At 44.5% G+C, this 13992-nt stretch overlaps 1 protein-coding gene across 1 annotated transcript in view; it reads left to right on the top strand.

Annotated features, from left to right (window-relative positions):
- CFAP299 (cilia and flagella associated protein 299) overlaps positions 1 to 13992 on the top strand; it is a 341489-nt gene that overhangs the window by 12111 nt on the left and 315386 nt on the right. The window lies entirely within an intron of this gene.

The following is a 13992-nucleotide window of genomic DNA, read 5'->3' as shown; positions in this document are numbered from 1 at the left end:
CGCCGACTCCATGGGGCTTGAGGGGGCTCGAGCCCCCTCAAAAAATTTTTTTGGGGGGCTCAGCCCCCCCAATAATCTCGGGCGGGCGCCCTTCCAGCAGAGCGCCGCCGCCGTCCCCCGCCTCCTCCCCACTGCTCCTTCGCCAGCCAGCCAGCCAGCCGCGCGCCCTAATCGGAGAGCCCCGGCCGGAAATCCCGCGAGAACAGGGGAATCCCGACTGGCCACACCTCCCAGCCAGCCAATCGGCTGGCTGGGGGGGCGTGGCTTGCCCTATTTAGGGCCGGAGCCACTTTATTTGCATATTCATGAGCTTATTTATTATTCATGAGCTTTCCCGGGCCCCCCCAATATTTTTTCTAAGTCCGCGTCCCTGGTGGCCAGCGTGACAAAGCTGCTCTGGCAAGCCAGCACCAGCGCAGCACATGGAAACACACATGGAAACAAATCGAATAGGACCTCACTATTTTCATCAGATAAATGCTGGAGGGCTGTATAAAACCAGTATGAAAATATGTTGGAAATGGCATCTAGGCCTTGGGTAAGATGTTGAATAAAGCCAAATCCATAACCACCCACACTAGCTGCTTAGGCCAGTAATTCCAAACTGTGTTGCAACAAAACCATTTATTTCCATTTCTTCAGACACACCAACAGTTAAAGGTTTCTGCCCACTGCAACTTTCCATGATTCATTGCTCTGTGTGCAGGTTCAGTCCCCGGTATCCCCAGGTAGGCCTGGGAGAAACTCCTTGCCTGAACTGTTATGTACTGAAGTTCTCACCCTGGGCCAGCAGGGGGATACTGTAGATAGTTTTCACTCAGGTCCACATATGCAAATAAGGGATTGAAAGTGACGTTCAGTGTTGTAAAACCAATAAAAATTTTATAAAAAAAGAAAAGAAAGTGACATTCAGTGATTGGATAGTTAGAAAAAATGGCGACTGTTGCATTCTAGTGGAGCTCTATATAAGCAGGCTGGCTGAACCCTTCAGTTCAGTTCTGTTCTGGCCTGTGAATAAACAAGAGCTGTTTGAAGAATCGCTGGGTTGTCTGATATGTTCACCCACAACTTAACATGAACCCCTGGAGAGCCACTGCCAGTCAGTGTAGGCAATATTGAGATAGAGGTATGCATCATCTCACTTGGTCCATGTTCCTATGTTCCTGTGAGTCGGAGGTGGAAAACTCTGTTGCATTTTTCCATTTGGTGCAATTGCACCTTCACCCCCATCATTCAGCCTGGACACTGAGGTCCAGCGCCGAGGGCCTTCTGGCGGTTCCCTCCCTGCGAGAAGTGAGGTTAGAGGGAACCAGGCAGAGGGCCTTCTCGGTGGTGGCGCCCGCCCTGTGGAACGCCCTCCCATCAGATGTCAAGGCAATAAACAACTATTTTACTTTTAAAAGACAACTGAAGGCTGCCCTGTTTAGGGATGTTTTTAATGTCTAACGCTGTATTGTTTTTAATATTCGGTTGGAAGCTGCCAAGAGTGGCTGGGGAAACCCAGCCACATGGGCGGGGTATAAATAATAATAATTAATAATAATAATAATAATAATAATAATAATAATAATAATTATTATACTGGGCTTGTGCTACACCCACCCCATGCACTTGAAACACACTCCCAAAGAATTATGGGAACTGTAGTTTACCCCCACAGATTATTAGTTCCCAACACCTTTAGCAAACTACAGTTCCCAGAATTCTTTGGGGGGAAAGACATGCTTGAAATGTGTGCGTTGGGTGCAGCCATAGCTACCACCAATGGTTTTGAGCACGCCCTGTGGTGGAGGTTTTAGGCTTTTTCTCTCTTCCAGTTTTTTTTCTTTCTTTTTTTGCAAGACTCTTAGTTTGCTTGGACAGCTGTCAAGCATATGCTATCACGTTAGCTGTCAAACTGAAGCATGTGCCAGAGCAAAACATTTTCACTTCTTTCGGTCCATATCTTTGCATAATTGGTAATTGACCTCTGCCTTTTGCATACTTTGGGAGAACACAGAAATAAACGCTCGAAACCATGACCGCCAAAGCATTGCTCTTAAATTTGAGCTAACAATTTAAGGAACATTTTTTTTAGGTATTAAAATTGGGTTGTTGTTGTTTTCTAAAGGAATTTGTGTCGTTTGGGCAATTCCCGGGCTTTGGCTGCTGATTCTGGTTTCCATGCCTCCTTATTCTGGATTCACAATTTGCCTCCCAAAATGCGTTAATATACCGCTTGTTCAGACAAGAGCAGTTGTGGAATTCAGATAAATGAACTGAATTAACATGATTTTTAAGTATTCATATTTTTCTCCAACGTTGCAGTTCCTGTTCATGCAGTGTGCAGCTACTCTGAGTGACCTCTAATATACTTGCTTTCTTTCTCTTTTTATTTTATTTTTAACAACAATTTGAGCTCAATTCTCAATCCTGCACATTCCTGGATTCTCTAATCTGAGATGAATGGGTTTGTGAAGTATAGATACACTTTACAAGATGGTTTAGTAACCAGTGAGCTCATATAGGTGGTGACAACATCCCCCCAAGCAGAAAAGGAGACAAAATCTGCTTGGGGTAAGCAAGTCAGAGTCAAAACATTATGTGAATGTGGTCTTTCCTTATTTCTAATCAAACTGGGTACAAAGGATGAGGAGATAACCTTACACAGGGCCTACAGTCAGGAAAGCATATCACGTATTGCGTATGGATTTCATATAGCTGAGCCAAAATAAGCTGACTAATCTTTAGTTGCAGGTCTCTGTTTTTTATATATATATAAAAATGCCAGAAATGTACCTTCTTTCTTTTTGTTGCACACATGGGAGGCAGTTCATAACTGCAGCCTCCCAGTTATCTAAACCTTGTAATATTATTTTGCTTTTATTGAAAACAAAAATGACAAAGAAAAACTAACAATGAAGTTATTTGGGGATTTTATCACATCTTCATGTATTGTGCTAGCTAATGAAAACATTACTAAAACGGTTGTAGTTGTGCACCATCTGTACCTACCCTTGCAGAAAGGGTTTTGCAGTGTTCTCTAAAAATGCATACCGTATTTTTCCATGTATAAGGCTATGATATTTTCTTTAAAAATCATGCTAAAAAGTGGGGGTCGTCTTATACACGGATAGTGCATAGGGTGGACGTTTGATTGGTTGCTGCCGTGGCTGTCAGCGACTATTGCGCGTGCTATTGGTTGCTGCGTCAGTGGGTGGTGTTGATTTGCTGACGCTGCGGCAGGTGGGATTGACAGCTTCTGCCAGCAATGGGACAGACGGAAGGCGGATTTTGCGGCGCATGCAAGTGAGCAATTTTTGGCAATCCCCCCCCCAAAAAAGCTCAACAACCCTGGGTAATCCCCCCCCCAAGCCATCTCCCCCCATTTTCTTAAATGAGAGTTCCCCAAAATAGGGGACATCTTATACATGGAAAAGTACGGTAATTTTACCTACTTGAATAACTACGAAATGCAAATGTGCGTTCTGACTAGTAGCGGCCTGTTTTAACCTGTTTAATTGAGAATTAAAAAATTGTCCTTCCTTCCATGAGATGAGAGATAGTTTTCCTTTTCCAAGGGGGTGGTCTTGTTTATAGGATGTTTTGGCTAAAAAAAAACCTTTTCTCGAAGAGGCTGCCAGGTTGTGCCTTGTTTGCTAGATCTCATGTTGTGCAGGGAACCAGCTCCTTTGCTGTAGCAACAAAAAACCAGAAGAAGAGGAGTTTGGATTTGATATCCCACTTTATCACTACCATTAGGAGTCTCAAAGCGGCTAACAATCTCCTTTCTCTTCCTCCCCCACAACAAACACTCTGTGAGGTGAGTGAGGCTGAGAGACATCAGAGAAGTGTGACTGGCCCAAGGTCACCCAGCAGCTGCATGTGGAGGAGCAGGGAATCGAACCTAGTTCACCAGATTACGAGTCCACCGCTCTTAATCACTACACCACACTGGCTCTACACCACACAGGGTTTGTTCTCCGCCCTTCCAGTTGGTTTACGTGGTCCTGCTTACTTACTGATGACCTTAATGCTTCAGGGGTGCAAGGAAGGACCCAAGGAACAGATCAGCAGAACAAAAAGCAAATGGTTGGAAAAACATCTGGGCCTTGGAGTGGGTAAATGCTAAGGGCAGAACATTTTTGTGTGACAGAAGTTAATCAGACATTTTTTTCTGGTGGGATAAAAAAAGAGAGCAAAACACACGAGATCGGTTGCTGGTTCTTCCTGTCACAGGACTTGTGAATCAGCTGCTTATGTCAACATTCTTGCATCTTTCTACATGCCTGGAGAACACCTGGATATTTGTGTTGCCGTTTTCAGAAACCGTGGATCTCTGTGCAGTTGCCAAGCTGCTTTGCGTAGTAAGGTTTCGATGTGGACAAACCTTTTCTGATTCAACTGATGATTGATCCTGTGCCAGTGCGTTGCCCAGGAGAGGATTATTTCCGAGCTCCTTGTATAAGTGGCTGGAGAACAGAGCCACTGAGCTCCTACAAACCGGTGCTTCTTCCTTTCCCCTGTAGGCCTACGTACATCTGTCTGCACATGCCAATTCAGCCTTGAGATGCTGTCTGCCTCTTTCCTCGTCCCACTGTGCCAACACAATTCCCTAACCCTAAAGTCACCACTGCATACCCGGAATTGGGGTGGGGAGACCTCCATATTTGGAACTATTGATTCCAAGGGGTCTTGAGTGCTCACCTGTCTCACCTTTTAGAAAATAAATTCAAGCAATTGTTAATTAGACCTACTCGCCAGGAACCAGGGTGGATGAAAATCAATGATTTTTTTTAAAAAAACAAAACACAAAAAAGATTCTTTGATTTAAATCTGATTTTTAAATTTAAATTGGATTTTTAAAATAAAATGCTTTGGGAGGAAAAATCTTTCTCAAGATAGTTTTCTATTTAAGTTATATTATAGTCCAAAGGCTATTCATCAGGAAATAAGGATTTGTTTTAAGTTTTTCATGTGTGCTAAAACTCAGCCTAAGTTTTTTTAAAAAAACAACCCTGTTTAACCACACCAGTTAACAAACGTGGATACATATGCTATAATGTTGTTGTTTTAGTTAAATAAATTGTTTAAATTAAGGAAATGATTATTTTTCTCCTTCCAATAAAGTGCAGCAGAAAAGTTGTCCAAATATAAATAGTTAACTTACTAAACTTCACAATAATTTCATAATTATCTGTCTATGTATTTCTAATAGTATAACCATATCAATAATTTTTGATACAACTGTAAAAACTGCTCTAAAAATTTATTATTCCAAAAATGAGACTTTCATTTGCTTGTAAATATTAAGATTATGCCAACAAGAATGAGTCTTTTTGTAAAAAAGAAGATTTAAATGAAGTCTTACTGACTAGTGATTTAAATCAATTTGATTTAAATCAAATCCACCCTGTCAGGAACATTCAACTTGGCTTTAGTGAACACCCATCAGCTTTTTGGAGTTGTGATGCCAGCTATCCTGGATTTGGAGTTGTGATGTCAGCTATCCTGGATTAGCAGTACCTCCTGTCGTAATTGCAAGCCCAAAGTTACAGGGCCACTTTACATATTACACCATGGCAAACATGCATGTTCCAAGGTTCTGTGACAAATCTCTGCTTCTAGGCGTGTGAACCTCTATCATACACAAGGTTAAAACTATGTTTAAATGCTAAGCTTGTAGGAGTGCATATAAAATGCTTTCGTATGTATGTGGTCTAAACCACAGAGCCTAGGGCTTGCCAATCAGAAGGTCGGCGGTTCAAATCCCCACGACGGGGTGAGCTCTCGTTGCTCGGTCCCTGCTCCTGCCAACCTAGCAGTTCGAAAGCACGTCAAAGTGCAAGTAGATAAATAGGTATCGCTCTGGCAGGAAGGTAAACGGCGTTTTTGTGCGCTGCTCTGGTTCGCCAGAAGCAGCTTAGTCATGCTGGCCACATGACCCAGAAGCTGTACGCCGGCTCCCTTGGCCAATAAAGCGAGATGAATGCCGCAACCCCAGAGTCGGCCACGACTGGACCTAACAGTCAGGGGTCCCTTTACCTTTATGTATATCTATTGGCCTAGTACTAAGATGAAGGTCTACCAGGCTTGTGTGCTGAGCACGTCTTTATGAAAGTGAGTCGTGGGCAACTTAACACTCATCAGGAGCGTCGCTTCAATGCCTTCCACACGCACTACATCAGGAAGATTTTCGGCATGTCATGGCAAGACAGAATCTCAAACAAGGATGTGCTCTCCCGAGCCCATATTCCCAGGACCTTCTCACTCCTGTCTCAGCGACGTCTATGCTGGCTTGGTCATGTACACGGAATGGAAGATGGCAGGATCCCCAAGGACGTTCTCTGGCATCAACCACTAAGCCTGCTGGCAGACCAACTCTGCTTTACAAAGATGTCTGCAAACGTGAAATGGAGGCTGGACACATGAGTCAACAGTGTGATGCAGCAGCAAAGAGAGCTAACGCTATTCTAGGCTGCATCAACAGAAGTATAGTGTCCAGAACAAGGGAAGTAATAGTACCACTCAATTCTGCCTTGGTCAGACCATACCTGGAATACTGTGTCCAATTGGTGTGTGTGAGTGTTAATTGGGTTATTGTTTTTACTTTGATTTTATATATTGTGATCTTTTGTGTGAGACCTCTGGGTATAGGGTGGTATATAAATTCAAATAATAATAATAATTCTGGAAGCCACAGTTTAGGAAGGATGTTGACAAGCTGGAATGTGTGCAGACGAGGGCGACCAAGATACTCAAGGATCTAGAAACCAAGCCTGATGAGGAACGGTTGAAGGAGCTGGGTATGTTTAGCCTGTAAAAGAGGAGACAGAGAGGAGATATGCTAGCCATCTTAAAATATTTTAAAGGCTGTCACATGGAAGAGGAAGCGTGCTTGTTTTTCCTGCTCTTGAGGGTAGGACTCGAGGCAATGGCTTCAAGTTACAAGAAAAGAGATTCCGACTAAAGCTTTGGGAAAACTTTTTGACAGAGTTGTTCGTCAGTGGAACAGACTCCCACAAGAGGTGATGGACTCTCCTTCCTTGGAGGTTTTTAAGCAGAGGTTGGGTGGCCATCTGTCATGGATGCTTTAGCTAAGATTCCTTCATTGCAGGGGGTTGGACTAGATGACCCTTGGGGTCCCTTCCAACTCTACAATTCTATCATTCTATGAACCCTGCTGTATGGAAATCCCTTGCAGACGATTGCAGTGCCTGGAGACAGACAGACAGGGCTTGTATCCATAGCAGTGACCAGAGGAGGAATGACCAGTGGGAGGAGCGCAGAGAGAAGAAATGCCATGGTGCTCCTGTCCATGATGCCTTCATCTGCCCCGGCTGCAACAAAACATGTCTCTACCCTATTGGTCTCTACAACCACAACATACACTGTAACTCTCCGGCAGGGTGAATTTACTCTTGAAAGCACGCTCCCAAGACAGATGGATGGCAACAACAACAACATATTTAACTAGCTTCTATTTTCCTCTGATTATATTGTCCTAGTGCTTGCTTGCTTGCTTGCCTGTGAATTAGTTGTTTTCCCCCTGGATGTTATTGTAGTTAGCCATCTTAGGTTTTTTTTTTAGTGGAAAGGTGGTGTATACAGTGGTACCTCGGGTTAAGTACTTAATTCATTCCGGAGGTCTGTACTTAACCTGAAACTGTTCTTAACCTGAAGCACCACTTTAGCTAATGGGGCCTCCAGCTGCTGCCGCGCCGCCAGAGCACGATTTCTGTTCTCATCCTGAAGCAAAGTTCTTAACCTGAAGCACTATTTCTGGGTTAGCAGAGTCTGTAACCTGAAGCGTATGTAACCTGAAGCGTATGTAACGCGAGGTACCACTGTATATGAAACAAATAATTAATACATTCCACACATACAGTCTGTTGATGAAGTATGCCAGTTCAAGTTGATCCATATAAACATGTTAAGACCAACTCTGTGATCCCAGTCCCAAGTTTCTAAAGTAGGAGGCAAAGTTATAGCATACAGAACTTACCTCCGGTACTGGAAAGACAATTTAGATTTATCCGCCATGCATCTGTTGCCTAGCCCTTGCCAGGCTTCTATAGCGTTGCAAATAAGTCTGCACAAGTTGCTGCCCACAGAAAGTTTCCTAGTTTGCCAGTTGGTACACAAGTATGCTAGTTGTTTGTGATATATTGATGTCCTGAAAAGAGGGGGCAAATATCTCCTTCCTAATTTGCAAATGTTTTCCTTCTGTCTGATCAGCCGGAGGCAGTTCTGACTCCCTGGAAGCAACAAGGCAAGGGCCGTATTCAAATCTGCCTTATAGCAAAGCAAGCAAAGGGTAGTACAGTCGTACTTTGGAAGTCGAATGGAATCTGTTCTGGAAGTCTGTTCGACTTCCAAAATGTTCAGAAACCAAAGCGTGGCTTCTGATTGGCTGCAGGAAGCTCCTGCAGCCAATCAGAAGCTGCAGAAGACCTGTTGGACATTCGACTTCCAAAAATTGTTCACAAACCGGAACAGTCACTTCTAGTTTTGCAGCGTTCGGGAGCCAAAATGTTCGAGAACTAAGCTGTTCGAAAACCAAGGTACCACTGTATGGGACTTTGGAAGGGAAGGTCAGAGTTCAAATTTCTATTCAGCCATAAAGCTCACTGGACTTGGACCGATCATGCATTCTTTCAACAGCCTTGCCAGATATGTTAGGCTATGAGGATAAAAACCTGCATCTATGTATGCCACCCTCGTGAACCCTTTAGAACAGTGTTTCCCAGACTTTCCCAAACAGCAGGGTCTCCTGCTGTTTTCGGACTACAAGTCCCATCATTCCTGACCACTAGTCTTGCTAGCTAGGGATGATGGGAGTTGTAGTCCAAAGACAGCTGGAGAGCCAAGTTTGGGAAACACTGCTTTAGAAGAAGTACGAATACAAATGTGTTTATGACGAGGGCACTATCTTAGTGTCCTTAGCCCCAACACTGCATGCATTTTTCAGTCTTAGCGCTCATGTAGGGCACAATACTTTAAGCTGAGCACAAATGAGCGCTTAACTTAAAGACACAAATGCAATAAGAAAGGAACTGGATACGTCTTCACACTAGGTCAGAGTTATGTCTTTGAGTTTCGTCTTCCATATGTAAAGTATTTGAATATAGCCTCCAAAGAGGAAAATTGAAGGGAGGGGAAAGAGGATGTGTCTTTTCTAAACATCGCCTTTTGGTTTTGGTGTCATAAATTCACCCACCGAAATACAACGGAAGGAATTAAGCACCGAGGATCTGAAGTTTCTTATTATTCTAACCGTTTCCATGTATTTGAGCGGCTGGGGCTACAGGAAATGCCAAGTCGTCCGTCCCCCCAAGCAGTTGTGTACGCAGTAGAGAGATAAGATATCTCCAACATGATTAGCTTCATGTGAGGGAAACTTTGCCTCCTTCTGCATATGTGTGTCTTGAAGGCATTCCCCTGGCAATCCAAAAGGGAGGATGAATTGCAGAAGACTCAATGCAGCATTAGAAACAGAGTCTTTGAACACCCTCTGACTTTGAATCCCACTCGAACTGGAGCATCCCTGACAGTGTATATAAGTTCGCATTGTCTTTAGTTATAACTCTGTGTACAGTGGTGCCTCGCAAGACGAAATTAATCCGTTCCGCGAGTCTCTTCGTCTTGCGGTTTTTTCGTCTTGCAATGCACGGCTATTAGCGGCTTAGCGGCTATTAACGGCTTAGCGGCTATTAACGGCTTAGCGGCTTAGCGGCTATTAACGGCTTAGCAGCTTTAAGAAAAAGGAAACAAACTCGCAAGAACTCGCAAGACGTTTCGTCTTGCGAAGCAAGCCAATAATAATAATAATAATAATAATAATAATAATAATAATAATAAATTATTATTTGTACCCCGCCCATCTGGCTGGGTTTCCCCAGCCACTCTGGGCGGCTTCCATAGAAACCAAAAAACACTAAAATATCATACATTAAAAACTTCGCTGAATGTCTTCAGATGTCTTCTGAATGTCAGGTAGTTGTTTATCGTTTTGACATCTGATGGGAGGGCGTTCCACAGGGCGGGCGCCACTACCGAAAAGGCCCTCTGCCTGGTTCCCTGTAACTTTGCTTCTCGCAATGAGGGAACCGCCAGAAGGCCCTCGGCGCTGGACCTCAGGGTCCGGGCAGAATGATGGGGGTGGAGACGCTCCATAGGGAAATTCGTCTTGCGGAACGACTCAAAAAGCGGAAAACTCTTTCGTCTTGCGCGTTTTTCGTCTTGCGAGGCATTCGTCTTGCGAGGTACCACTGTATTTTGCATCCCAATTGGGTGGCTAGGAACAGATGGAATCTAGCATTTGGTACAGGCATCGAAACCTCACGACCATGGCTCTTTGAGTTTTTTGGTTATTTTTCTTTTCATACCCTAAATTTCTAAGCCCCATTTGCTCTGGAGTTGGAAGCCAAGCAGCTGCTCAGGTGATGGCATGGAAGTTTCAACAGGTCCTGAGCAGCTTTCACCCTCAAACTCAGCATGTCTATCTGGTCGTGCAAATTGCCCCTTTGTTTGTATCAGGAAGGAGACGTAATGTTGAGATTCACTGCGAGCTGTTTATTTGATTTTTGGTCAACGTGAGCTTTTGTAGGCAATAAAGCCCTACAAAGGTTTTGACATATGACACTGAAAATGTCTTGGAACCTCTTTTTGAGCTCTTAGTACACACATGTGAAAGTTATTGCAAGTGGGCCAGTTTTAAACTAAAGGTATATGTTGATCAATGGACCTTCTCCGTTTATGGCCCAGTGATAACAGAAGTTGCCTTTTGGCATTGTATTCTTGCTTTTGAGGATAACACATTGCATCTTAGTTGGTAAATACCATCTCACAAGTGGGACCTAAAACCAAATACCGTGCTGCCTCGGGTTACAGATGCTTCAGGTTACAGACTTCGCTAACCCAGAAATAGTACCTTGGGTTAAGAACTTTGCTTCAGGATGAGAACAGAAATCATGCAGCAGCAGTGGGAGGCCCCATTAGCTAAAGTGGGACCTCAGGTTAAGAATAGTTTCAGGTTAAGAACGGACCTCCAGAACGAATTAAGTTCTTAAACCAAGCTATCACTGTACATTCTCATCTCCTAATAGGAGCGCTCCTCTTCGAGCTCTCTGCAAAGCTAGCCATGGCCTCCTTCAGCAGGCTATGCCAACCATCTGCACCCCCATCGTTTAGCTCAGACACCGAGATCCAGCACCGAAGGCCTTCTGGCGGTTCCCTCACTGTGAGAAGTGAAGCTACAAGGAACCAGGCAGAGGGTCTTCTCGGTAGTGGTGCCCGCCCTGTGGAACGCCCGCCCATCGGATGTCAAGGAGATGAGTAACTATAGAACCTTTAGAAGACATCTGAAGGCAGCTCTGTATAGGGAAGCTTTAAAAAGTTTTATTACGTTTTTATATCTGTTGAAATCCTCCCAGAGTGGCTGGGGCAACCCAGTCAGATGGGTGAGGTATAATAATACAGTGGTACCTCGGGTTACATCCGCTTCAGGTTACATCCGCTTCAGGTTACAGACTCCGCTAACCCAGAAATAGTGCTTCAGGTTAAGAACTTTGCTTCAGGATGAGAACAGAAATTGGGCTCAGGGAGCATGGTGGCAGCAGGAGGCCCCATTAGCTAAAGTGGTGCTTCAGTTTAAGAACAGTTTCACGTTAAGAACAGACCCCCGGAATGAATTAAGTACTTAACCCGCGGTACCACTATAATAATAAAACAATAATAATAATAATAATTAATAATAATAATAATAATAATAATAATAATAATAATAATTCAATTCCAATTGACACTCAACCTTCTATGCCTACTGAGGGTGCTCCGTCCCATTAGACCAGGGGCCAGCAAACTTTTTCAGCAGGGGGCTGGTCCACTGTCCCTCAGACCTTGTGGGTGGCCGGACTCTATTTTGAACAAAAAAGGATGCAAGAGCACCACGAGCCCTGGTGACTGCTTACCTGTGTCTTGTAAGCGGCAGGGGCTGGCGGGGGGGACGGATGATGAGCAGTGCATGCAGGGCTCCGGAGAGGGGCTGCTTAAAATGGCGGCCACTGCTGCTGCTGGCACCAAGAAGGCCCAGCCCCCTTCCTCCTCTAGGCATGGCAGGGAGAAGCCAGGAGGAGGTGCCGCCTCCGTGTGAGGGAGATGGAGGGGGAGGGAGAGGGAAAGAATGCATGTGCGCTGGCGATCCATGCGGCGATTCCCGGACTGTCCATGGGCCGGATCCAGAAGGCAGTTGGGCCTGATCCAGCCCACGGGCCTTAGTTTGTCGACCCATGCATTAGACCAGCTTTTCTCAATCTGTGGGTCCCCAGATGTTGTTGAACTACAACTCCCATCACCCCTAGCTAGCAAGGCCAGAGCTCAGGGATGATGGGAGTTGTAATCCAACAACATCTGGGGACCCACAGGTTGAGAACCGCTGCATTAGACTGTTTATGCTCCTTTTAGGGTGTGTGTGTTTTTTTTTGGGGGGGGGGAGGTATTTCAGTAAACCCTGGTGCTCCCTTGATCATGCTGACAGCTCCCTCTTCCGTTGCCGCTGTTTGGCTTCTATGTGCTGTCACTTTTGTTTGCTGTTGGAGGGAGTGACAGTCCGTGGGATTTTCCTTTTTCCCTGGGGACATGTGGGCGACTGTTTACACAGATACATTGGGTATAACTATTTCGGAGATATTTTCTACTTGTGACGTTCGCAAAAGGGTTATCAAAGTCTTCCATGTCTTACTGCTTTATGGCCTCTGTCAGGGAGGGGGAAGCAAATGGTGAAATCTTAAATGGTTTGCTGTTTACCTTGAGCAGCTCAGGATGCTTTTCGGTTTGTAGCACAAAGAAGACAAGAAAGCCCTTCCTTTTAAATAGCGTGTGGGGGCCAGGAAATTTTTTTTGATGACTCCAAACGTTCTTGTCCTTAACATGTTTACTTTAATACAATATTAAGCAAGCTTTTTTTGAAAAGCTTGCGGGGGTGTTTGGGTAGCTTTCCACTCTGTGCAAGTGAATTTGTTACATTAACAGAAATGTTTTTGCACCTGGAAATAGGCAGTGATAATCAACATGCTCAACCTTAAGAATAAATTGCTCCTGTTCTTCCTTGACCCCCTTCTGCTTTTAAAATTCTGAATGGTTTGGTGGAAATACCCTGGGAAGAAAGGAAATCTGTTTAGATAGGTATTGCAAAATATGTCTGTTTTGTAAAGAAGCATTTGTGGGGCTGGGTTCTTTTGTCTGTGCTTTTGGTAACAGTTTTCAAGTGAGTTAAGCCAGAGTTCAAATAGGATGTTTGTAAAAGATTGGAATTCTTGTGACCTGTTCTGAACCTTTTGGGGTAAGGTAGGATAAAAAAAAGCAGAGACATCACCTTGCCAACAAAGGTCCGTATAGTTAAAGCCATGGTTTTCCCAGTAGTGATGTATGGAAGTGAGAGCTGGACCATAAAGAAGGCTGATCGCCGAAGAATTGATGCTTTTGAATTATGGTGCTGGAGGAGACTCTTGAGAGTCCCATGGACTGCAAGAAGATCAAACCTCTCCATTCTGAAGGAAATCAGCCCTGAGTGCTCACTGGAAGTACAGATCGTGAAGCTGAGGCTCCAATACTTTGGCCACCTCATGAGAAGAGAAGACTCCCTGGAAAAGACCCTGATGTTGGGAAAGATGGAGGGCACAAGGAGAAGGGGACGACAGAGGACGAGATGGTTGGACCGTGTTCTCGAAGCTACCAGCATGAGTTTGACCAAACTGTGGGAGGCAGTGGAAGACAGGAGTGCCTGGCGTGCTCTGGTCCATGGGGTCACGAAGTGTCGGACACGACTAAACGACTAAACAACAACAACAAGGATAAAAATCTAAATAATACTTGAATTTGATCAGTGACATTGAAGTATGAACTTCACCACAATGGGAGTAGGAGAACTCAGTGTAACATGTAGCCCTGCATTCCTTTTTTTTGATAGAGTTACAAGCATGGTGGATCAGGGGAATGCTGTGAGGGTTTTGT

This window comes from Podarcis bocagei, assembly GCF_964188305.1.
Source record: "Podarcis bocagei genome assembly, chromosome: 9".
NCBI classification, from domain to species: domain Eukaryota; kingdom Metazoa; phylum Chordata; class Lepidosauria; order Squamata; family Lacertidae; genus Podarcis; species Podarcis bocagei.
Note: the sequence above shows the minus strand (reverse complement) of the source record. Positions and strands in the feature narration are given on the sequence as shown.